At 39.4% G+C, this 23,702-nt stretch overlaps 1 protein-coding gene and 1 long non-coding RNA gene across 4 annotated transcripts in view; one reads left to right on the forward strand and one right to left on the reverse strand.

The window, feature by feature from the left end:
• sema3ab (sema domain, immunoglobulin domain (Ig), short basic domain, secreted, (semaphorin) 3Ab) overlaps positions 1–23,702 on the forward strand; it is a 122,151-nt gene that overhangs the window by 13,872 nt on the left and 84,577 nt on the right. The window lies entirely within an intron of this gene.
• LOC135259146 (uncharacterized) lies at positions 1,445–10,523 on the reverse strand. The gene is made up of 3 exons (XR_010331211.1): positions 9,938–10,523; positions 9,154–9,251; positions 1,445–1,697 (listed from the first exon to the last, which is right to left on the reverse strand). It is a non-coding gene; the product is annotated as an uncharacterized LOC135259146 (long non-coding RNA).

Genomic DNA, 23,702 nt, shown 5'->3' on the forward strand with positions numbered 1-23,702 from the left:
ATTAATATTAGTTACATCATTAATGTTGGCTAAATATATTCAATAGAATTATTCTATGGTCATCATCACTATACTATGTTTTGCTATATTCAGTTGGCCCACTGGTCAACAGTGTTTTAAACCACCATCCACTAGTAATTTTTTATATGGAATATTTGTAATCTCCTATATCATACACATAGTATTTACCACAGGCCCTCCACTAATTTGTTCTAGCTTTACCATAGATTCAAGCCCTGTCTGTTTAACTACACTATCTAAAATGTATTTTTAGATTCAAAGGAGTGTTTGTAATGTGGCGCTAATGAAGATATAGTATGTTCTTGTCATATTTTAATGATGTCACTGATGCTCAGCATTGCCTGTCATTCTCTGGATACAGGCTGCCAGGTGGGTATTCCCACTGACAACATGACATGTCTTAATTTACCTGCTGTCCACTGAATCAAATTAACTAACTCAAAAATCATGTGCATCCTGAGAAAAGATTCCAAACTGTTCATATAAAATGCCAGCCAAATATTGGTAAAACATGATATCTTAAAAGTAAATTTTTCCCTAAAATAAAAGCAATAATTATACAGTTAGGCTTTCTACATTTGCAAATCATGAATAAGCAATAACTCAGCTGGTGACTGATGATTCCCATATTATGTGGTCTATGTCAGGATATAGGTGCACATTTCTATTAAATTGCACATCCCTCTCATGAATGGTTATTACATGGTCACTTTTTTTCTAAAGTACTTTTTGCTTCAGGATGAATGACAGCCACAGCCATCATTGTAGCCATGGCAGCAAAATGTACACTGAATGGACTTGCTAAATAGTCCATATACGGTTATAGAAAAACAGTCCCTTTTCATGATACACACAGCTGCAAGAAATATAACAAAAATCTGAGTACATTTTGACATCGTGTAAATAGTTTAATAAGATTATAGAAATATTTAATGGTCATTTTAAAAGTCAAACATTCATACATGGTGCATAGGACTAAATAAAGAGCAGAATGTAGTGTCTGCTTGATGAATCCCAACGGTCATGTCCAGGGATCTGTGGGAGCCATTAAATCATATAACATCACCTACTTCTCTGGCCCAGTAACAATTATTTTATTACAGAGCCATTGTTCCCAAGGTTTTACCTACTGACAAATATGCAAATATGTATATCTACAAAGATGTTCTTGATTGCTAATGCTAAAGCTTTTGCAGACGGCATTGACCCGTAGATTTTAAATAACATCTGCCAAAAGCCCCAGTCAAACACGGATGCTCGGAATGCAGGAGATGCGCCTTTTGTCACCGTGCTGTGTAATTTATGCAAAATATATGCTAATGAGCCCCCCCAGTCTGTTTGGCAAAATAAATCCCATTATCTGTACAAATGAACGCGAAATGCCAGGGCTGTCAAGGTGTGTCATTTAATGCATACATCTTCATTTCCGAACCCTCAGAGAGCAGCCTGATGCTCTCATTAGCCACCTGTGTTACCCTTCTCACCGTGGGTCTGCCTCTCGCCCTGACATTTTAGGCATCACAAATTAGCGTGCACATCAAAGGCGGCTCTGTTCTAATGGCCCCGTGGTGTTTCCGAAGGAGAGGTGAATGTGGTAAAGCGTTTTATGCGGCGATGTTGGCCCCGCTCCTCCATGCAACGGCAGTGCCATAAATTCCTGAGGAATCAGCCCATCCCTACAGAAAAAAAAATATGGAGACAAAGAGAATCTTTCAATACCACATAAAACCCTCTTTCAGGTATCTACCAAAGACCATTCTATTGTTATTTTGCTTTTGTTTTTCTGTTTAAATGGGTAAAACTATTATAGCCTTCATGCAACTACTTATTCAGTCCCATTTAAACTTCCCTATGTAATGCAACACACTTGTAGAAAAAGAAGAGGCAGCCTCACAAGTCTGCCAATAGATCTCAGTGACTTGGAATGTGAGTGATTATTGCGGTGCGTTTGGCTGGGGCTTTTATGATTCTTGACCGAGCCAGCTCAACCTCCTGATGTTTCATGAACAGTGATGTGTAAGGTGATTTTAATAGTATCAATTAAGGGCAACAATGTGCAGCTCATACTCTAGGATGTGTTTATGTCCATGAGGCAAAGTTGATGCAAGATAGTTCACTACAAATTAAAATTGGCATGAGAGCTGCCAGTTTAATAAAAATGGTGTTAAAAAGACATTTTTTTGTTCACAGCCTTTGGGCCAGGGCTGCCCAACCCTGTTGTTGGAGATCTACTGTCCTGTGGGTTTTCACCCCAGGCCTACCAAAGTGCACCTCATTCAATAAATCTTGTTTAGCTGCTAATTCGTAGAATCAGTAGTGCCAAATTAGGGTTGAAATGAAAGGGATGGTAGATCTCCAGGAACAGGGTTGAGCAGCCCTGCTGTCAATATTATGCATACATTCAGTGAAGTCTGTGTTGTGGATCTGAAATATTGGAGGCTTTGCTATGGTTTGGCAACTTGTGAAAACATAATGGAAAAATTCCAACACTGCACACTACAGTGTGATGCCTGTATACATAGACACACTTTGATATCTTTATTCAGTGCTATTCTCTCCTGGGGTGTAATGTCACCTGCTGTGATGTGTGGATCATTCTATCAGCATCATATTCTCAGGGTTTTCAGCTAAATTCTTCAGTATAGCAGCGTTGAGTTTTTCAGTGTTAGAGGATGCTGATAACAGTGTGGGTGGGTAACCGATTAGCGGATGCAGGTGTGTGTGTGTGTGTGTGTGTGTGTGCGTGTGAGTGAGTGAGAGAGACAGACAGAGAGAGAGAGAGAGCGGAAATAACCCTCTCTCATTAGATACAGCCACCCCCATCTCTGCCCCCGCGTCACCGCTTCCTGGAGAGGGACAGGAAAAATCCCTTCAAAAGCCGGGATGGCCCTGCCAAATCAAACACGACCTGCGCCCCTTTCTCACTCAGGAAGCGCTGGGGTCATTTTCCTGCAAGTGCTGTCACAGCATCCTCTTAAAGCACTCTGCATTCTCAGATCTAATGCACAGTTATTTTAGAACGTTATGTTTGCGGTGGTGCAGTGGATTCTGCTTAATTAGACCGTCCATCTTATCTCCCAACCATTTAATTTCTTTCCCTCGACACGGTGTAATCATTTGCAGATTAGTGTATTTCTTTACTGCCTGGTTGCACAGGGTGCTACATGATGCCATATGATGGCAGGCTATTGTCTCCTACTGAAAAAAAACATGTGCTTGTTAAAATTCCAGCTAAACCAAACGTGTTAGTGTTAACGTTGTTGACTAGCGCTGTAAATGTGCAAATGAATTCATTTTTTGTCCTTTCATATTTGTTTCCACACAAAAACGCTTACTCAAAATGCAAATTACACAAGTGAATGTCATACTGTTGAAGGTATTTACATATTCTTCTTGTTCTGCCTGTGTGGCTGACTCTGACATTGAACCCAGCCAATGACATTACATAGCAGAGGGGCGGTGAAAAGCAGTTGTGGGGGAAAGTTCACACAGCAACCTGTAAAAGGAGTTGCTGCAGGGACCAATAATTAACTGACAGGAAGGATAAGTCTATCAACTATGAACACCATGGAGGAGTCGTGAGGCACATTTGCTTCTGCTACTGACAACTGAAAGGTTGCAAAATCCCAATAGAATATTCAGTTAATATGTAAACAGATATACACATTAGCAGTGAACAGGGAGATGGTAATAACTTTACTTCTAGCGGGCAGACATTGGAGGAGACATTGAAGGGGAGGTGGGTGTGATTTTAGAGATTTTTTTTGGGTTGGACATGTCTCCTCCCGTCGAGAGCTGGGTCTGCCTTCATAATTAAACAGTTCCATCCCCGGTCCTCTCACGGTGATGACTGACGGCTCAAGTGAAGATAACTGTTTACTCGGACTAAAAATAATAGGTTCCACATAAACGCGCATGCCAGGCGCGCATTCCGGTGAAATAGAGACATGTCAGTCTATAAAGACGTCCAGTCGGAGGATGCAGCCGGTTTGTCCAGTGGTTATCACCCCTGCCTGTGCTTAGGGCGTGGGAGGGGGGCTATTATTAGCCCCATCAGGGCGACGTCTCTAGAGAGCTCTGAGGACGGATCCCCATTACCTGGGTGTGTCCTCCGCCGCTCAATCACTCCCAGGGACATCATAATATGACCTTTATTAATATCAGTAATGCCGAAACTATTTACAGCTGGTCATCCTTGTGGTATGGCCTGCTATTCATTAAACTGCAAACTCAATTAATTCCCGGACAGGCAGAGCAGCAGCCTTTCTGTTCGCTGCCCTTATAACGTACGGGTCATTTCCAGACATATGGTCTTGATATGGGTTTCAAAGAGATAAGATTGTAATTATTCAAGATTATATAATGAAAGGCATGTATTAACTGTCCACATATTTTGATAGGACTTTTTGTCATTGTGCACTGCTATGAATTGCTATGGCACTGGTTTTGGTGGTTGTTCTTTATGCTATCTTTTTTTATTTTCCAAAAATGACCATTGGTTGGAATGCTTCAAGAACGACATTATAGAATGGGGGTACCTTCTGCAAGGTGCTGTTAGAATTTGCCAATTAACACATTCAAGTATACTAAATTATCAGAATTGATTTAAATGCTCAGTAGCATTTTAATCAATTTTAGTCAAGGTGATATGTCTAATACACAATATTTGAAAACAGATATGCAGTCCAGTCGAGCAAATATGTTTCAAATTGGGATAGATCAAGTACACTGCACACAATGCTTAGGGTGGTGCTCCTGGCCCAAAAAAGAGCAAAGGACTTCAGCTGAAACAGGTACAGAACTTCCCAGAATAATGGCTCAGAGAGACAAAATATTTTTCATATAAAATTATTAAAAATTGTGTATTGAAAAAAAAATACTTCAAAACCCACAACAGGATTCATGCAGATTTGTTTCTGCTCAGTTAACCTCCCTCAGAGCTTGTTTCATACTTCTCTGTTATTTGGACAGTCATGGTCATGGCAATTGAATTCTACTGAGAATAAGTCCTTTGCTGGCACAATTTTTAGTGTTAACGCCAGACTGCTTAAACAACAAGGGAATTGGGAAAAGCCTCTGCAACGACTTGATACAGTAGATTTGTTTCAGACAATGTTTTCTTAAGCATTTTCTTGGAGGAACCAAGAGTAGTTTTGTGGGGTTAAAAACGTAACTGTGCTTTACTGTACGGATATTGTTGTTTGAAGTAATGTAAGATCCTGTGAGGACCACTTCATTTGGGTTCCTTTTCAAATCCTTTCCAAAATCTTCTTGCAACATAAAACCACATCAGATATCAACCATTCTGTGGTTCAGATCTTAGAGTGCCCAATAACTCACGCACATTATCCCAGCTGAGGATGTGCAAATTTATTGCCTCTTTGATAGCTGTGTGTTGGCGTGACATTCCGCCACAAATGCAAATTTTGCTTGAGCAGCCACCGGCACGTATTCCATAACAAAAAGTGCATTGCGTTACAGACCACACATGCACCAGGCATCCTATATAAATCCCTAAATCCCCTCAGTCCGCCATTTTCCTCCGGAGGAACGTGTGCGGCCTTGTTGCTGTATGTGGGGGTCACCGGCTTGCGCCGCAGCTGTCCCTGGCGCAGCCGTGTGACCTGCACCCCGGGCCGCCCTCCGTTGGCGCAGCCAGCCGTTAGATCCCCGACGCGGCAGACCCCAGTCATGTCACCGCGGGCCCATCTCTGAGAACCATCCCCTGTTGCCGGGACACAACACCATTCCATTTGTCTGCAGCACGCCTGCTGCTCCCGCGGTGGGCAAGGCCTGACAATCCCAAGCTATATACACCCCCCACCCTCTACACCAACAGTTTCTTATCCATTTACCAGTCTCATTCAGTGTTGCAGAGAAATGTAATACCTGTGGAATTTTCCCCAGTAGAATCAACAAGAGGAGTGCCATTTGTATTAAACAGTTAGACAACAAAAAAGGAGTTTCGGGACCTCCAAGGGAGTTTTCATGTCACCCTTTCTGCCATATTGACCATTTTTGGTCTAGACATAAAATTCTTCTGTGCGTGTGGCGACAAGCGCACAACCCAAATCAGAAGGATGTTTTTTTGGTAGCTCTCAGCTAAAGATGTACTAATAATGAGCTCACTCACAACGGTGTGCTTCTCTGAAGTCTTGATGATTGAAGGAAGAAAGGGGTGTTTGTAAGATATCACTGTGACCGTGCCGCTACACTGGAAATAATCTGATACTGGTGCATTAATGAGTCATACTGCACCCTCTTGTCATGGCATGCTGAGATCTGTTAACAAAGGACATTCTTTGTCATTATCAGAATATTGTTATGATATTAATATTATTATTTTCCCTAAATAAGAAAATTATGATACAGTGTTGCAGTTTATGCTGACAATACCATGGCTTGCCTAGTGATGGAACGGTAACTGGATCAGTTTCTTAGTAAGCAGGAGCATATAAAAACAATACTGCAGTAACTGTGATTATAAAACAAACGAATAAACAAACAAAAAATATATTTCTTCCAGATTTCTACACTCTACTGCCAAGTCTAAAGAAAATGAGATCTTGATTGGTCCAAATGGAATCGGGGGGAGTTCTTTTGTTTGCTTTAGTGAATGACTTCTCAGGTGCCAAATAAGTTTTATGGCCTGCTTTCAGCCATAAAGAGAACGTACCCCTGGTGGTACTAGTTCAGTTACTTTTTCCCTCAGACTGCCTTTCACAGTCAAGGTGACCTGTTCTTCTGGGACACAAAAAAGTTTTATTACTGAGACCACATTGTATATTATATTGCCTTGAGTATTTACTCAGCGTTGGGTGTACGGTGACCCAGAACCATGCTGACAGCCAACGAATGAATGTTTGTGTGTTGACGACTTGGGTAAACAACAAAACATATTTTCACAGGGATAATCTCCAATGTTATGCATAATATCAGAGATGAGAAAAGTAGTACAGTACAAGCGTAAAATGCATCTTTTCTGGAATTGAAAACAGAATACCCTCCCTACTTTTTTATTTTTTCTGGCTCCCCATAAACAATAATGGCATTTTTGTGAGTGGGCGAAAGGAACTGTCTGTCAGAAAGTGATCTAAGCCCTCCCCACTCATTTCAGTGTGGAAGCAGCCTTCACCGGCACCTACTTGATCTGGAGACACAATATCCTTATTTATGTTTATACTGTAAGAGAATCGGACTTTTCCAGGCTGTCTCATTCACCTGGTGGCAGGAGAAATGTGATCTCTGAAAACGATACAGGTTGCCAACCGCAGAAACAGTCATGCGAAAAGAATGTACTATGTGCTGAAAATGTGCCCTGCAAATATTGTATTTTACATGTTAATTTTAAAAAGTTCTAAACTTTAGAGTAAAATCTCCAATTAAAAAAGAAAAATTTAGTGATGTAATATAATTTCTATCACCAAGGTAGAAGTAAAGAAGAATGCATTTCCAAATGTGTAAACACTGTTAATTACTTTAACTGTGACTTTGGAGTTCAGACACTTCAAACTATGTCTGTGTTTTATAGTGTGCTGGAAAGAAGCAGCCCAATACAGCAGCTGATTGTAATCTCCAAAATTGCCATGTGCTATAATGCCTCCACCCTTTCCTGATTTTTTTGGGCTGAATAGATTTCATTGATTTCTAGACTCTCCATTTGGGTGTGGATCTCTGCCTTTGCACATGGGTATGCGTGCACCTGTGTACTGTTTGTACTGTTCCACTACCATTTTCTGTGTTTGTGGATTGTATTCAGTTGAGTTACTGCTTGGTCTTGGACCAGACTTTCAGAACATTCATTGCCATTTCTCTGTGCTACTGCAGGCTTTTTACTGCTAATAGCTAGAGTTTTCTAAATAGCATAAAATAAAATGTCTTGGTTATTTAATAGAAAATGTTTATTCATATAAAATGGATTGTGCATCACCATTTCATTTCCCTGATTGACTATTTTTGTGGATTCAACAGCAGAATGTATTGCTTATTCCTGTGTTGAAAAGGATGTATCTGTCATTTGGAGGCTAGCAGACTGTAAACATTTTTTTAAATATTATTTTCATTATTTTTTGGCCAATTTTGAAGTATCATCTAAAATAAAGTTCCATTAATAATCAAATGTTGGGTTACATGTTTGTCCTCTAGGATATGATTCTGTTTTATCAGCATTTTTCAGGGCAAGGCAGATCAATTAGCAGGCTCAGATCTGCTGCTGTACAGCAACTTAGCGTACTTTTGCTCTTATCAGGACCCTAGTTGTCCTTATCTCCCAAAGGAACTGTGAATTATAGCTATTGGGGAGCCATTTTGTTTTCAGTTAGAAAACAAAGCCCATCTTCATTTCATTTCTACTTTTCAGTGTTATGTTTTAAACCGCAGTACCAGATCCTAAGCAAAACAACACACTGTCTGTCCTTGAAGATTATTGCATGTACTAAAGTCGAGGTTATGGTGTTGCAGAACGGAAAATGTGTACGAGACAGAAATTTGACCCGAGCTATAAATTCTCCACCCTTCGGCGGGAGCTATTCGTATCACTTGCTCCTTGTTGCCCTCGTGTCTGCATGTAATTTTGGGCAAGCAACCATGACACACAGAAAATGGGCGATATTCATTTTAAAAAAGTATCCTAAGAATGTAAGATTTAGAAGGACGTATAAGACAACATAAAATATAATGAAAACAGGTTTTAAATGGCAGTTTGAACATGATGTAAGACATTGAAAGGAATCACTACACAGCTACAGTATGTACAATGCAGTATAGTGATCAAGACAATTGATCAAAGTTATGCATTTTTTCATCCTCAACCAGAGAAATGGAAAGATCTCTGATCTTAAAAATTATTTAGCCTAACTGACCTGAATTTCACTAAGAAAAAAACACCTTAAAATTTTTATTTAAAACAACATTACTAAACACTTGGCATCATTTTGTGGCATTTTAACTATGCAGATTTAAGGAATGAATTTGACCTACCCCTCAAGTTAATCATTACCTGTACATTCTGCCTTTGTTTGGACCTACAATTATATTCTGTGTTCTGTGTCTCAGACAATGTAATTTGAAATCCCTGATCAGCAGTGTTTCCATTTTGGGTGATGTTTCTGTATTGTCTATTCATGCCCTGACCTGAAGCCCCATTGTGTCCTCTGGGAGTCTGGAATCAGGGAACTGCAGTGGTCATTCATTCTCCTGATTCGCCGAGGATTACTCCAGCCCAGTTAGACCTAGACGAAGAGTAGGAGAGAGGAGACAATGCCACCCAGTAAAGATATTCTTCTAATAAAAAAATGTTATTTTACTCATATTGTGTTAGCTCTGAGTGGTATGGAACATGTGTTCCTCATTGGTTTCTCTAGGTATTTTTAAATAGTCCCATCAGTTATTGAAGGTGAAGTACCACATATAGACAAGCAATTATTTTATGTGCTGAGCAACTGCAAATTTGCATTGTTAATTATCCTGTATTCTAGACAAAGTAGCTTCAATCAGTTCACATAATTAAACATTAATCCAAATGCATGTTTTTATTGTGCTGTCTGAAAAAATTGTGAAAGTATACTTTTTATTAGATGGGTTAAACAATAAATCTACATTTCCCAACTACTGCTGAGAGGACAGACATTGTGGTGATGGTGTTACCTACAAAACTCCAAAAAGAATAAAAACATAGACTTAGGACATAGCAATACTGCACATAGTAAATTAGTAACATAAATATGACAAATTGTTATGGTAATATGAGCAAACATGAAAGCTTCCTACGGCACTTCTAATTCTGGCCCAGTTTACTCTGACTGAGTAAATGTAGATGGTCGCTCAGTGCATAAGGAAAAGCTATTAACACTCACACAAACTTCACTCATGTACTAAGCAACTGCTTAATTCTCATAACAGAAATAGCTCTATTTACCTGGACTTTGAGCACTTCAGTGAATTTTGACTTAATTCAACACTTCTGGAGGCAATCAGCAGTGTAACAGGCAGCATGACTCAAAGAAAATGAAACAGGAAAACGTTTTAGCAATAAATAAAAGTGCATATTTTATATGAAATTATACTTAATTGCAACATATATTATTCACATAATATTGTTTAAGGGTAAACAAATACAAAAGGATAAAAGAAGGATAGAATAACTGGCTGGAGGTTTCTTGCTAAATTTGGAGGCTTCTGTGTTGTTCGACATCACTAAAACATTGCAAGCTCTCTGAAAAATCTCAGGAGGAATTCAGAAATGGATTGTGATGGTTTTTCAGCCATCGCCAAGCACCAGAAAAAAAGAAAAGTTGCATATGATTCACAATGCACCCTCAGTGGGTGGAAAGCACATGCAACTACACTGCTTTCAACATTAATTTCAGAAGCAAAATTACAAATGTTTATGCAAATTGGGCTCAGTACAGGGCATGTCCAATTCACACAGATAATTACGACTTATCACTCACAATTATCAGGGTTTTCAAGATGACCTGAAACCTGGCACTAATGTGGATCTTCTAAACAAAGGTTCCTTTGGGTTAAGAGAGACAGAAATTATTCATCACCACATGCCAAATTGCATGATGAAAAAGATTACATTGATCCTGCCCCCTATAATTTATTTTAATCTATAATGTAAATAGGCTGTTGTATATTGAGCAGAGACAAATATCTAGATTATAATTTAGATTTACAATTCCAATAACCATGTCACTTTTTGTGGCTCAGTTCCTTTGTTTTGTTATTAATTTTTCTGCACCATTATTTATGCACCAAAGTAATTAATCGTAAAAAGGCATTTTGTTTGTAACAGTCCTGTTATTGAATCAACGCTTGCTCATATTCAATAATAGGTATCAGCAAAATCACCCTTTCACTTTTTATACATTCAGAGATAATTTGACACCAAGAACCATTTTTGAGAATTTTATTTACTTATTTTGCTCAAACAAGTAAGAAGAGACAAAACCTCAAAATGTAAACGAGTGCAGCAGAGATGAAACATAATCCTCTCTCATAAAATGCCTTATGAGGGCTGATCTGATGGACTAAACATTTTGTTTCACAGCTAAAACAAAAAGAAAGTGACATATTTATTGTACTTGTGAGCTACACTCACAAACTATTTGGGTGCTCAGTTATTTTATTTTCATCAATACTTGAATCGTGCTTGAATCAGTCATTCAATTTGGCATGGGTAGTGGCATTCGCAGCTGTTCTCAATGAACAGCATGACTTGTGCGCTGTACGTATTTTTAGAGGATCAACCCCTGAGAGTGAAAGTTAACAATTTGTCATTTTGGAGCTATGGCAGTTCTACATCAGCCATTACCTTATCTGCACCTCATGGATATCTAGCTCAGGCAATATCTAGTCTTTGCAACATCCTTGGGACCCTCAGCTCCCAAACCCCACCCCCCAGCCCAATCCAGTCTGGTTTTTCAACACGGCATTGTATTCTGGAAACAGTCGCAAGACGTAAAAAAAAACCAGAGAACACACAGGGGAGAAGGGGTCTGAGTTTCCTCGTGTTCCCTATATTGAATTTCTGTGGGTCTTTACATCCCTTCACAGGAAACTGGTTGTGATGGACAAAGGTGTGCCTGGTCCCGAAAGGTTTATGTCCTGCGAAGGTTTTATTGTCTTGCCTCAATAGCCATCTCCCTCAGGCCTGCAGATGTTGATGGTTGAGTTTCTGCTGTGTTCTTTCTTGCCTTATTTCAGCAAGTGTTTTTACCACTGCTCAGCTAAGAATAGGAGATACGGACATGGGAAAAAGTGCTTCTGCTCGATTGTATCAGTGCTTGCACACACATCACATCAATGAGATGAAACAATATTGATATACAGTATTTGGTCCTAATACCTCGATTAAAATTTATTTTTTTGTTTTTTGTTTTTTGATTCACTGAAGTGGTTATTCATTTCCGACCAATCACATTATAGAGCATAAAGTTATAATCAGTGATTAAACATGGCCATTTTCTACTTCTGAATATGGTCTGTTTTCAATATTATTGTTTTTAAAAAAAACATTTTAAATTTTTATTGTGAGTTCAACATAATTCCTTCTATAATTAGTCCATTGAATGAACCCCGGTCAGATATATACAACCCCTCCTGACTGAAATGTAAATGCACTTTTTAGGGTTTGTTTAATTATCCAGTCATCAACTGCTGAAAGTTGGCCTGACTATTTCCACTGAATGGTTGTGTGCATACATACCTTTTGCTGTGTTTAGTCTGGTTCTGATTTTATCCACTTGAACATGAGTGGTCTGCATAATGAAGTGTGAAGGGTTCCCATGCAGAGGAAGCAGTGCCTCACATTATGAAGCAGTACAGCAAAAACATTGCTTCCACTCCTGAAGAAAACAGTTTAATTTTTTACAGTAAATTACCTTCGTGAGGAGGTGGCGTGAGCTCTGTAGCAGGCATGAGAAATCCATTTTAATGCATTTATTGCCAGTGTGAAAACGCTGAATTCATTAAATTTTGATCTCAGGCAATAAATCTCTAGTGTCAATACAGCATCTTCCCATGATATTTTTTCAGTTTATGATGGAGTTCTTCAAAGATCCTTAGGGACATGAGGCAAGATGGCTGTCATTTTTGAATTACCAAACTCATTTTATTAATAAAGCATCTTGCAGGTCTTTTATTTCATAGTGTTTTCAACTAGGAGAGTCTCATAAAAATAAATGTACCAAGGATTAATTCCTGAATCCCTGTAATGTATACGTCCATAAGAACCCAAATTGCCTTACAGGAGGTCAGAGGCTAGAGAATAATATTTAAATTACACCTAAAATCTGAGTGCCACTGGATTCTAAATTAAACACGGTCATAAAAAACTCATATTGCCATGATAAATTATAGAAGAATGCGAAATTACAACCAGGGAGAAAGCTTATCTGATTAACTGCCTGTTGCCTTCACCATTTTTTCCATGTATTCCCATCACCAATAAGCGCTACATTACATGTATATTAAATGCGTGTTCGTATAAAATGTGAACCATGAATGCAGTTTATCCCAACCACCCCCAAGACCTTGCTGTGAATTGAAATCTCTTCACGCAGCATGTCAGCACAGTTGTTCCTTTCGTTATGCCCTGTGCTGTGGTAACATGCATCCCTACTCTGACATCACCTGTGCTGATGAAGTCTTCATCTACACACCCATACTTTTTACTATTTCTCTCTCTCTCACTCTCTCTCTTTCTCTCTCTCTCTCTCTCTCTCTCTCACACACACACACACACACACACACATACACCATATATATATATATATATATATATATATTTCCTCTTGCTCTATAGTCTATTTTTCTTGTGTAAAAAGTGTAATTTAATAGGAAAGTTGACTTTTCTCTTCGAACTAGTCTAAAGATTAATGAGTCATATCAGTGTTGGGTCAAATTAGTGATGGTAAATGAGAAACAGATCTGTATTTCCTTACAACCAAAGGACTCTTAAAAAATATTTTTCATTTCAGTCCCTGTGGTGTGTCAATACAGCATCATCCAGCAAAATGGGCATGTACAACAATTTATACTTCAGTTTGAAATGCTATTAAAGTTATGATAAAAAAAGACCAAAGTCGCAGATCTTCACCAATCACAATGAAACCGAGTAAACTACAAAGACACAAAGGACAGAGACCTGTGGCCCCATGTGTGAATGTCAAAAACAGTTACCCTTGTACTACGTCTGTGTTCCCTACAGACATCGGCTCCATAAATCCTCCTAATCCCTCATTGATTGATGGGTGGACAAACAGGCCTCTTTGTTGGATTCCGGATCCCGCATTGATCTCCCTACCCCTCTTCCTTTCATTCGTAAACAATTACAAATGCCATGCATGGACAAATATTTGTCTTTTAGGCTGCCATTCTATTCAAATAAATCCATATTTTCAGTGCCCTTGTTCTTGGAGTAGATGTGACTCATGCAACTGCTGCAAACGCAATGTGTTGAATGGGTTTGGAAATTAAGTTTCTTCTCTGTGACATACACATACAAATTCCCCGATGGATAGGGGAAGCCAGGTATTCCCTGCAGAAAGCTGTTGCCAGTTAATGCTTCTTTGGGAGGCTAGTGAGCTGCAGTGAGTTCCTATTGGAGATTAGGGAGTTGCTATCACTTGGTAACAATTATCAGCTGGTCTGATGAAACAGACAGTATGAAAGATGCTGGCTTTGGACTTGATAAAAGCACCCAAATATATAACACTGTTTGATTTACAACCTGCATTTGATTAAAGATCACTTTGCTCTCATTAATATAATTTAACCACCAGTATTTTGCATGGCCAGTGTCCCTCATTTCGTAATCTCTCCAGCTAATTTGAACTGGGTGTGCATTCACACTAGGTCATCAGCATGCCTACTTCATGAACTAGAATTACTATTCATAAGATCAATATTGCATCTTTACATATTACAATATTACACACATAGTACATCTAAATATTGGAATCACTTTAGTCATTTGCATTGCTTATTCATGTCATGTTCCAAGCTTGCGGAGAAATTATTTTAGAATGTGAATGGAGATCATTTCACTTTTACAGATCTGGATTTGAAAGGAAAACAATTTAGCATTAGTATCAGTCTGATGGCAGCATTAACTGACAAGTCATCTGGGATTCCAGAAAGGCTCAGATATCAGAGCAAAGTTCCCCATTGCAAGAAAAATGGACACATTAGGATGCTTTAAAGGCAAAGGTAACACTTTATTGGAATTAAAAAAAAAAAATCTACACAAGCCTTCCAAAATGCATTATTATGTATTTTACTCTGAGAAAGACTGCTCTGAATACGCATATGTGCATTGAAACAAATGGTCATTGTGAAAACTCAATCTACCTCATGGGCATGTGTCCATGGTCATTTTATTTGATCAAAAGAGCATAAAAGTGCCACTCTGCCTGCAACATTTAACTCAGCTTTTTAAATGTGTGGAAATTCTTGGAGTGAACACATAAGGGAGTCAATTATGGACTTAATTGTTGACAGTTCCACTTATTTTGCATGGACGTAATTAACCCTTAAATGTCAGGAGTAATTTGTGACTGCTCATTTCATTAATTAATGCTGTAATTATACAAATGTCCTTTCTGTGTGTCTGTCTGTGTGTGTGTGCGCGCGTGCGTGCGTGTGTATATGTGTGTGTGTGTGTGTGTGTGTGTGTGTTTGTTTGTCCACCAACACATCAGTTGTAAAAGTTGAAGGTGGGATGACTGACTGATAGGGCTACGATCTGGATGGTGATTTTGATTAAATTATTATTATTATTTTTAACATATCTGCACTGTAATGTGTATTTCATCATGGAAAACAAAACTAATAAAATTGAATTTTTGATATAACTATGCAAGTTATTAAGCATTCTGTGTTATATAAAGCAAAGTAAGTTGCTGCTAAAATTCCATTAATAAGACTGTTAAGATGCCACCAGTAAGATAATTAATATCATAAACCACATAAACAAATAACAAATGCCTGAAATTATTTAATCTAGGAACAAATGACTCAATCGTGATTTGAAATTGCCTGGCCTTTGTGAGTATTGACTTAGCAATCAGGGAAGTTGGCGATCGATGCATATATGTTAAGCGTGTCAGGACGTAAAAATGAAGATATTTATAAGAACAGCTGTACTCAGTCAGGATTTGCCCTGAGGGTGACCTATGTGTTAATGTTCACCTCTCAGAGAAAGAGGGTGAGTTAGAACATTAAACAATGCTCTGTAGACCCACATGCTCACTGCCCTGGCTGGAGATCTTATGCAAACTTTGACAATCCCATGGATTATACCATAAAAGGTCAAAATTTTGTCTGAGGGTCTTCATCCCATCCCGGAAAAATCTCACTGGATTATCTGCAGATCCCCTCCGAATCAAGACCAAAGATTAGCATTGCCTTACATGGCTTCACATGTTTCTTGCTCCACACTGTCTGGGACCAAGCAAGGTATCTAGCTATGGATTTCCCCAAAGTGATTTACAGTACAGCTCTCTGACAGTCTTGAATTAGCCTACAATATGTGAAATCTCCATGTCATGTTAAAAGTGTTTGATGGACAATACAAATTTTGGAGACACATATGTATGTACAACAAGAGGAATACTGAATAAAATCACAATGAAACAATTAAAACTATACAAATATTTTTCATAAAGATATGTAGAATACATTTACACGATTATGTAAATGCTTCCTTTTTGCTAGTGAAGGAAGTAGGAATGAGTGATAGAGTGCGCTTTGGGGACATTTTGATGTTTTACCTGGTGGTTACAGGTTTTTTTATCCTAGGAATTATACCTATGTTGTACCTTAAAGTACTGATACTTCTACATTTCTAGATGGTTTGAAAATGGTGGCAAAGTTGTAAAGTTGAAAACTACCATGGCTACGGGTGTCTGGAAACAAGCAGCGATAATGATAAGTAAGTGTGAATGGGGGTGTTAGTCTAGTAGGGTGGTTTGGGCATTTGCAAATTACCAGGTACTTGGTGCTTCTGCAAGTAGCCTGTGATGAGGCTGTTCGGTAGAATAAAAGGAAATGATGTATAAAAGGGTCTGTTTTTAACACCACGTGGGATTCGTAATTGCGTGGCTTCCCTACGTGTTTCTCGTCATCTCTCTGAAGGCCTGTCGGTGTTTCCACCTCTCCTGCGAGGCGGTTAGGGCAAACAACCAGCAAGCGCGGCCCTTGCCTTCATCAGCAGCTTCCCCGGAGGAGCAGACCGCAGTCACACACACACAGTGCTGGCTTTGTTCTGCAGGGACGGCGTTCCAGTGACGTAACACTGCAGGTTCTGTCCGCGCTGTTTTTTTCCAGCAGGCTGAACTGTTTCTCGTTTTAGAACATGATCGTGATGATGATGCTGCAGGTATCCTGTTTTGCTGATGTCACTGTTGTTGTTTTTTTTTCTTCTGGAATGTGATTTGAAACATGATGAGCATGCATTCCCTCTTCTCCTAGTGTACTAATATAAAATGCTAAATAATATGAATTATTTATGTTTGTGAATGCTAAATATAATCAGTTTTATTATATTGAAAAAACTGTTTAAAACTGTTAATTTGTTTTATTCATGATAAGTAGAAGACCACCTATTGAGTGAATTACAGTTAATTTTGAGCTCAAATGGGGAACCATTAAAAAGACAAACGGTTCTAGACATTTGTTTGTGTTGATGTCTGGTCACTACCAGTGAGGACCATAATGTTTAAGCCATCTGAATGATGTTAAAACATTGACAACCGCCAAATTTACAAAACAGGCCCAACAGAAGCCTGCTATTTTGACACTTCAGTTAAAAAGCCATTGGAATTCATTCAAGTCATGACACCCACAGAGAGGACACACCCACTGGACAGCTCTTCCACTCTGTTTAATACATGTGTCTTTGCCTTTGTACAAGCACTGCTAGATCCATCAGGCTAATGTGACCACTTCCAACACCCCTGATCCTTTTACCATTTGTGCTACCTCTACTGAGCACCAGACCCAGAGAGCACAGTTCAGACCTCTGCTCTGAGATCAAACTCCTAAAATGCAGTCCCTGCTGCGTTTCCCAGTGAGTGCTAATGTCCCTGTTTTTCTAAGGATCGCGCTCCCCACCCCCATCTCCCTCCGCACAGAAAGCAAATTGTTTTACCACTTGGGCTTCCTTTGTTTTAGTTCTGCTTCCTGGGGGTACAGGTCAGTTTTCACTGATTGACACAAGGGGCCTCTGTTCTGCCAGCTACGTAAATCAGGGCCTGACAGCAACCGGCTTGCCACTTGGCGGGGTTGTAGCAGCAGGTGGATGCTATGGCTTTTGAGGAGGCCTGCTTTTTCTCCAGAGCTCGACATTGCAGTCAGTTGAATCTTTGTTCTCACAAAGTATATTTATTGCATGGTTTTCAGCATCTTTCACCACTCTAAGGTCCTTAATTAAGCTAGTGTCTGTGGCACTCAAAGGCTTATAAGATTTTAAAATGGAAAGTTAGTCACTCCTCTGTCTCTTCTCTGCACTCCCTATCTTCCTTCACATTTTAATATGGCTTTCTTCTTAATGAATGATGCAGAACACTGGAACCATACTAGGTGAGAAATATGAGCAGAAACCACCTAATTGTCATGAGAGGCTTCGAGATCCAAAAATGGGTGTAGCTGTCATATCGTTTTCAGTGATTTTAGGAACCGGAATTTGCACGAGCAGGCAAGAGCTTTTTCCACAGTTAAATAATAAAAACAATAATAAAAATGAATAATAAAGTTGATTGCTCATGATGCATGTTCGTCCCACCCCATTCTGGGGTTCAAAAAGCATGAATCACTCTGCTCCCCTGACCGTAGGTTGAGCCACCTATGCTCACAGCCGTTGTAGACTTCATGGTGGCATTGGTAGTAAAAAAAATAGGCTCCTCGCATCCGTTCCTATGCGCCACAGTTCATTCCGGAGAGGGGGTGGAGCCGCAGTGCTATCAAGAGACAAGCAGGGAAGGATGATGTCCCACAGCTCGCCTCACGATGTTCCATTTCCCAGTGCCTCCCTGGGAGCTGAAGCAAAAAGCATCTGCTGAGGATTCACTCAACGCCCACGGTGGCTGTTTGATGGCCGCAGAGTTGTGGAAGCTTGTGGTCACATGTCGAAACCGATGGCGTTGTTACCTTCGACCTCGTCAACGGTTCTTTTCCCAGTGTGAGAAAAGGTCAAGGGGGCAAATCCAAGTAATCTGTGGGACAGCTTTATCGTTATGTCTTTGCAAACTGCATGCAAATGTGACTGTAGATCTCCTCTGTGGAAACTGGAGTGCAATTATAATTGCCATAGATATTATAACAGCTGCTCCATTCATAAAATGAAAGGTAAATTCAGATTTTTGTGAAAAAATCCAATACATACTGCATAACATATCAGGTGCCTTCATGTGTTTTGTGTATTATAAGAAATGCCCTCCTATACAAAAGAGAGTTATTAATTTATTTTAAAAATCAGATATGTTTGGGTTTAGTTAATAGCAGTACAATGGGAAAACATTATAATTAAATATTGTTGGAAGTCTTTAGGAATAATGGCAGCCATTAAAAAAAAAAAAATCAGGCTGAATGTTCTCTGTTGTAGTGAAACACACTGCCACAGTCCAAGCGATTCCCTCTTGCTGCGGCCAATTTCTCTGGACAAACTGGATTTGATGGGCGATAAATGTGTATGAATGGGAGTCGGCTGCAAGAGATCATCCCGATAATACCACATCCTACTATGTCTGTGACAAGCTGAGGAGTAGTTCACAATGTGCTCTATCACAGCGGCTCAAGCTTAAAGGGGAACACGGCTCAGGGACATTCTCAAGGCATCTGCTATCTTCATCCACTTTTAGCCATACACATCCACAGACCTCAATACAAGAGCAGTTAAAGCCTAACCTGTGAATTTGTATCTCATGATACATTTTACATCATGTGTAAAATGTAGATTGGTTAAGTCATATAGTATAAGCAAAAACTCAAGAAGGCACAATAAGTATGCTTGTTTCTGTATTAACATGGTAAAGATAGAATTAAGTGCATTTTACAGTAGATGTACCAAAAAAAACAAAAAAAAACATTCCACTATACAGTATATTATGATCTACAACTTGGTTTATTGAATCTAATTTAAAAAACTGTACTTTTATACATAAAATTAATTAGTCACATGACAGTTTCTCATGTGACTGGGTGAGCAGAACAGTCACAGTAGGAGCAAAAATAATTGATTTTTACAGTTAGATATCATGTCATGTGTTGCATCAATATATCCCTTTTATCTATTTCTATCTCCATCATTTATACATGGTTTTTATGTAATCATAAGTGCCGGATGAGTTCCAGCAGGATGTCTCACGTGTCACATTAAATACACTTCATCTGCTGAGTCAGCTGTTTGAGTACCGTCTGTTGCTGCGTAGTTGGAGGCAACGCCCAGCCCAGTTTGTCGTATTTCCCATCGTTCTTCCTGCCCTCTTGGACAGTTTGTTTCACGATGTCGGTTTGGGCTCCACAATTTCTGCCTCTCCCGCGTACGAATGTCCGGTGTTCTTTTATCACTTTTGGGAAGCAAGGCAGAGATGTGATCTCTGCAGCCCATGTCCACAATGACAGGTTTGACCTGGGATTAAGAGAGTGCATGCGGTCTCTTCCTGTTTCCTCTCTGAAACACTGTACCCAGGATATCCTGTCATTGAGAATATGCGTGTTGTACCACCCAAGGACTAAAGGCTGTAAGGATCATCCATGTATCACTGCCAAGGGTATCTGAAATTCTCTGGAACAGGACAGTTTGGGGAAAAAAAATCTGTCTAACCTTCCAGGAAGTTGTTGATAAGCTGCCATAAGTTGTTTCCATGGTATTCATCAAGAATATTCCCATTCATATATTTTACTTCAGAAAGCCATCTTATCTACGTTCAGTGGTGCTGGAAAAATTTAATCAAGAACCCTTGCCCAAGTTGACCTATGAGATCTTCAGGGCATAAGAGCCGGTTCATATCAGTGTCACCATTAAATTCCAGCACACTGTAAGAGTCCTTTATAATGTCCCCTTGATATAATATATTTGATTTCCTGTGACTTGCCCCAGGGATGTTTGGATAGCATAAAATGTCTCTATTCAGCAAAATGTCAGTCGGCTTTAGCACTGTGTCGCCAAACGTCTATGGGTTTCAATTTTCTATTCTGACCACAGAGTGTGCTAGGTCTTACCCTTGTAGCCTGGAAAAAACCATGCCCTGTGCTTACTGTATCAACCAATAAATCTTTTCTTTCTGTCAAACTCTTTCTCCAGAAACACTAGAAGGTCTATTGTGGGATGGGCGCACCAGCTGTTTTTATCATCTGTGCGAAATTATGTTCACAAATAACTGACGTGTTAAAGTGTTAATTGTTACTCAGGTGTTTCCTTTTGAATCAATTGTTTTCACATAAAAGAGCAGTGTGTGTCCAATCTTGGTTTTAGCCTTTGTTTTCATCTGTGGAGATTGCATTTGGAGCTAGAAGGTGTACACCATCATGAAGACCAGAAATCTATAACTGAAAAACATGCTTAACATATATAGACATTGTAATGCCCGGAAGAGAGATGGGATACTGCCCCTGGTGGGCAGCATTGGCCCTACACACAGACAGGGTAGCAGCTGAAGCTCATTCCAATTAGCTTAGCTGCTGCCCATTGCCTAATCACATGAAAGGGCCTTTCTCTCAGACCTAAAAGGTTACCATGTGTTGTAGTGGTTATCCCCAGACCTGCACATTTCACAATTTGCATCTGTTTGATTATTAATCAAATAAATTATCTAATCAATGGCCAGTGAAGGTACAGACCATATTGTAGCAGATTGCAGTGAACTAAAAATTTTGATGAAATATTGCCAACCAACTAAATTGAAAGGCTTTATACAGTAGAATGGTTTCACTGAAGCTAATCAAAACCAAGAGCAGAAAAAAAGCTAGAAACCAGTGCGAGACATTATATCACAATTAGCGTGTGAGTAGGAAGCCGTCTACACTTACAAATAAACATCCAGAAGCGATGTGGCACAGGAGCAGAGGTTCCTGCCAGCGCTTTGTGCCGACTCAGCCAGGCTTGGCCTGCTACATTTTTCGGCCAGACAAAATTCAGCAGGCAAATCTCTCCCACCTGTTTCAAATGTCCTGTTACGCCAACATCTTATGTTGGAGTGAACGACCAGAAACAACATCAGTATGAACCATTAACAAATATTTATGCAAGAATGTGTAGCAATGCTTTGTAGGCAATTTCTCTCTGAATGTGGAGCTGAATCTCGGAAGCCATTTGCCAATAGCTATTCTGGTAGCCCTCTAGTATGACCTGGGATGTGCAATGTTTACATTTATATAAAAATGGGAGCTGTATATAATGAAGAATTCAAATAACAAAAAAAAAATAATAACTGAACGTGAAAGATTAGTGTCATTTCACTGCACTGAAACCGGGATACTTTGACTATATAAGCCTATAGTCTACTGTTGTCTTTGTTTGTTTGTGTGTGAAAGAATATTCTATTTGGTATCAGTTAAATGCTATATTCTGTGTGGAAGACGTATTTTATCCAAGAAGTCGGTGTGACTTTGTATCAGCAGGTATGTAAATAGTGTGTTTGTAAATAACTTTTCTGCCGTACATCAAACACAAAACATCCATTTGTTAACTGAGCTAACCAACACCATGCTAAAAGTTTAATTACCAATATAACTGGCCACCATCTCCATACAGACAAACAAAACACTAAATTTGGAGCCAATAGACTAAATCATGGAAAAAATAAAAATAATACATTACTTATGCTGTGGATAAACTCTTGCCACAGGTTGTCTCTGAATTTTAGACTCTTAGTTCAGTTTTTGACACCATTTTGTTATGCAAAGGTCATGTCTATAAGCAGTAAACCATTTGCTTTATCCCAACCTGTGATCACAAAGGTTCTCTTTATAAAGCATCTGTCAGATATCTATATCGCAAACCGCAGCAGCACAACGTGTTGGCATACAGTGTAGGCTTTTGACGACTTAATGGAAATGATTTTCTTAACAGATACCTATTTTCCATTACTCTAACTCAATTATATAGTCCCATGGGCATATACAGAAGTAAGTCTAGGACACTTTGGTGTAATTCATGGGCAACCCCAGGCGGATCACTGACTGCATGTCGAACGAACGATATTGCCTCTTGACCCAAATGCCTTTGGACAGATGGTCTGATTTGAAAAACATCTAACCGCAGAGCACAGTCGAGTGAGTCTCCACTCATCTAAATGGGCTCTGTGGCTCTCTTAGCTGTCAAAGCTTGCAACACCAGCCTCCTCAGCCTCAAGCCAGCATTATTAGGTGTGGTCTTGAGCAAATGTACTGTGCACTTGTGGGCTTAAATTTAAAATAGTGTCTGCCATCCAAGTACCCCAAATAACTTCCACACAGGCGAGATCTGGAATGTAGATGTCCAGACATCCATCTGCTAATGTAACACAACATGACTACGCTGTTTGGTTATTAATGAACCATAAGGGGAAATGCTTTAATTTCAGATTTTGTTTTAGACAAAATGTAACTGTGTATTTAAATAAATGTACTGTATTTGTTATTTTATTTTTAAAATGAACCTCCATTTTATAAATATTATAAAATATTTTTCACATTTATAAGGAAATTAAGGGGGCGGAATTAAGTTACTATCCTTAACTGCCTTAGAATATAATGTTACAACATTCATATATTTTATATTTTGCTCTGTCCTGAATTGAATGTATTAAAAAACAAGATTCTCGAAATATTAAGTGAAATGTACCCTTTGCAGATCACTGGCTATTCGCCAACCTTTGCCTCCTTAAACTGGTTCCTGTGCTGCTGACCACCTTGAGGACAGACGTCCCTTTAAACAAACAGAGCCGCATCAGTCCTGTTCCACCGCGCATCAGTGTGCCGATGCACGCCAAACCCCCACACAGCTGGAATCGATATTTTGTGTGGAGGCATTTCATGCGTGAATAGATAATTGCAGCTGCTGCAGCTTAGGAAGACATCAACTATCAATTCCGAGCGCGACGTAATTGCTCTCCACACGTGAAAGGGCTGCCTGAGTGTGTGGGGGCTCTGAGCAGCTCCATCACAGTGCAGGTTCATTGCGCGTTCAGAAATTG

The sequence above is a fragment of the Anguilla rostrata genome, chromosome 7 (assembly GCF_018555375.3).
Source record: "Anguilla rostrata isolate EN2019 chromosome 7, ASM1855537v3, whole genome shotgun sequence".
Classification (NCBI taxonomy): domain Eukaryota; kingdom Metazoa; phylum Chordata; class Actinopteri; order Anguilliformes; family Anguillidae; genus Anguilla; species Anguilla rostrata.